The sequence below is a fragment of the Sciurus carolinensis genome, chromosome 9 (assembly GCF_902686445.1).
Source record: "Sciurus carolinensis chromosome 9, mSciCar1.2, whole genome shotgun sequence".
Classification (NCBI taxonomy): domain Eukaryota; kingdom Metazoa; phylum Chordata; class Mammalia; order Rodentia; family Sciuridae; genus Sciurus; species Sciurus carolinensis.
Genome location: NC_062221.1, coordinates 63,849,824 through 63,853,145, shown reverse-complemented (window position 1 = coordinate 63,853,145; position 3,322 = coordinate 63,849,824).

Sequence of the window (3,322 nt, the reverse complement as noted above, 5' to 3'; positions counted from 1 at the left end):
CCTGCTCTCTGGACTTCCAAGTGGTTTTGGCTGATAACAGGTGAAGGCAAGAGGGTGTGCAGAGGGGAGGAGCCAGGGCATTGCCCCTCCCACTCTTCACCCCTCCCTGGCTCCAGTGCCCACTGCCCAGCCTGCCCTGTGTCAGCTTGGTCAGCAGCTCCTGGCCTCCAGGCACCTACCACCCTTTTCTGTCCCTCCTAGTCTAGCTTCTTCCATTGCTGATCTCTGGTGCCCCAATGTCTGGTTTGGCTTCTCAGGCTTTACAGCACCTAGGTAAATCCTTCCTTTAGTAATCATCCATTGCTGGTGGGACTTCAAATTGGTGTGATCACCCTGGAAAACAGAATGGAGATTTCTCAGAAAACCTGGAATGGAACCACCACTTGACTCATTTAGCCCACTCCTCAGCATATACTCAAAGTACTTAGAATCAGCATATTATAGTAACACAGCCACATCAATGTTCATAGCAGCTCAGTTCACAATAGCCAAGCTATGGAACCACTTTCAACATATGAATGAGTAAAGAAAATGTGGTACATATACACAATGGAATATTACTCAGCCTTAAAGAAGAAATGAAATTATGGCATTGGCAGTAAATGGATGGAGCTGGAGAATATCATGCTAAGTGATATAAGCCAGTCCCCCAAACCAAAGGCGGACTATTCTGTCTGATATGTGGATGCTGACTCACAATAGACAGCGGGTAGGGAGGAGTGGAAGGTCACTGGATTGGACAGGGGGGAGTGGAGTGAAGGGAGGGCAGATGGGAATGGGAAAGACAGTGGAAAGAATAGGACATAACTTTCCTATGCCATATATGAATACACGACCATGAAACCTCACATATCATGTACAACCACAAGAATAGGAATTATACTTCATATATATTTGATAGGTCAAAATATGATATATTTTCAGGTATAACTAAAAAGAAAAACAACAACAAAAAGAAATACTAGTGTGGGCCCTGCTGCCTGCTGGACCTCTGGTTGGTGCTGTCCCTTCTTGGAGGGCAATATAGAGTGGCTGACATCAGCTCCCTCTGCCCAGTAAGTCAGAAGACTGAGTCTCTGGAGCCCTTCCAGGATCTCCTCCTGCCTTGGCCTTGGCAAGTACTCATCTCCACTCCGGATGATCCCAGCCGCCTCCCTCCAGGGCTCACGGCCTGCCCAGTGGCCCACCCTCCCCACCACTGTTCTAGGGGGGCATTCTAATATGTCAGTCGGATCATGCTTTAGATAAGCTCCCCTCCCCGTCACAACTTTATGAATCAAGCCTGCACGTTGGAGTCAGCCTTGCCAATTTGGTCTCAAGCTGCACCCCGCCCCTGTGTCCCCCCTCCGTGCCCACCACCACACTAGTCATTTCCCAAACACACCAAGCAATGTCCTCTACCCCTTGGTCCACATGGTTCCCTTTCCTGGGCTGCCTTCTCTTTTCACTAGAGAAAATCTATTGATTCTTTAGCTCCTACAGCAAGTGCTACCTCCTCTAGGGTAAAACATGTCACCCCCATTCTGTCTTTCATGGCCCCACTCCTTCCTCTTGAGCAGTCCTTCTTGCAGGCAGGGATTTCTGTTGGAGCCCTCCTTGTAGCCAGGTACTGAGAACCCCGTGGCAGAGCAGCACGGCCAGCCCAACCCAGGAATTCAGCAAACGTCTGTGCACTGGAATGCTCCTTTGGAATCTGCTGGCTGTCCTTGCCCCACACTCTTGAGACGGGGCCTGTCTCCAGGTCCCGTTCCTGTTTGAACAATCAACCGGAGAGTTACGGGCCTCCCCTCTTCTAACACCAGGGCTGTGCATTTCAGTAACATTCTTAGTGATCCTGGTTAATGTTTAATTCCAGCGTCTCTGTTTTCTGTAAAGTTGATATCGGGGTAGTCTAGCTGGGAATGCAAGAGCAAGACCCACAAGAAGAAAACAAACACCCACCTTATTTTTACATAACAATTAAAAATTAATTATTTTCCCAGAGCTTTTTGGGATGGGTGGAAATGAATTTGAGATACTAAATGTAGTTCTCCAAAATAATATAATCAGATAAAGACCATTAGTGATGCTTTTATCACAGGCCTCTGTAACCAGAGCTTTGTACATCGGTAGTATGTTTGGCTCTAGAAAGTTTGGTTTTCCTGAAACTTCCATCAGTGTCACTTTCCTACATCACAAAACAGATGGTTTCCTGTGGGATCCTGGATAAAGCCAGCATTTATCAACTGTAAATCCAAGGTCCTCTCTCTTGGCCCCTCCCTCCCTCTTCAGCCTTGATTGTCTGGGTGGGAGCCCTCTTTTCCAGTCAGACATTCTGTTTAGAGATCTCAGGTCTGCCATGAAGTAGGGCTCGCTCCTGCCCCTGTGAAGGCAGGGTAGACTAGTGGTTAGGAGTGTGAAGTTCAAATATGGACACCCTGGGATTCATGACCAAGCTCCACCATTCGCTGGCTGTGATAGCCACCCACCACCTATGGGAAGCATGCTCTGATTTCCCTGATTTCTAGCATGCATTTCTCCAGGGTCTACCCGCTCCCAATGCCATCTTACTGCCCTCTGTGGACATTTCAGTCTCCACAGTCTTGTATGTATTTCATTTCTCATTTATTCATGTGTTTGTCTAGTCTGTCCACTTGGACTATAAACTCTGTGGCCAATACAGGTCTATTATGGGTCTCAATGTCCCTGAGGCTGCCTTCATAAATAGTGGCCACAGAAAGTGCTCGCCATTGGCTCACTGACCTTTACATGAAGGCAGCATCGCCCAGAGGCCAAGGGAGCGTGCAGAACTTCATTGGACATTGAGCTTCAGTCAAGATAGGCCTCTGATTTCTTTTTCCCTGAGAATTCAGACATATGATCATGAACAAGAAATGGGTATGAGTCTCAGCACTAGGTCAGTGGCTAACGTTCCTTTTCTCCTTTCAAACCCGCCTCTCCTGAGCCCTCCTGCAGGGCCATCTCCCATCATGTTGTCTCTGGTGGTTTTCCTGTGTCCCTTCTTGCTGCCTCGGCCCCTCCCAAGCCGCCAGGACAGAGCCTGGGCTCCACGTCTCTTTGAGAGTTTGCTGTCTGACTGGCAGATGAAGACCAGGACCACAGGTGCCACCTTCTGGGGTGACATTTGCCATTATAAGAGATCTGGGGTTCACAAACTGATAGGTCACCCTGGAACCCAGGACCTTGGGCACGTTTCCTTCTGTGGACCTGTTTCTCCCATTAGTTATGCAAGATAATTGGGGCAGATAATCTGGAAAGTTCTATGCAGTTCGCTGACTCAGAGATTTGGAGGAGGCTGTGAAGAGATCTTGCTAGCCTGAAC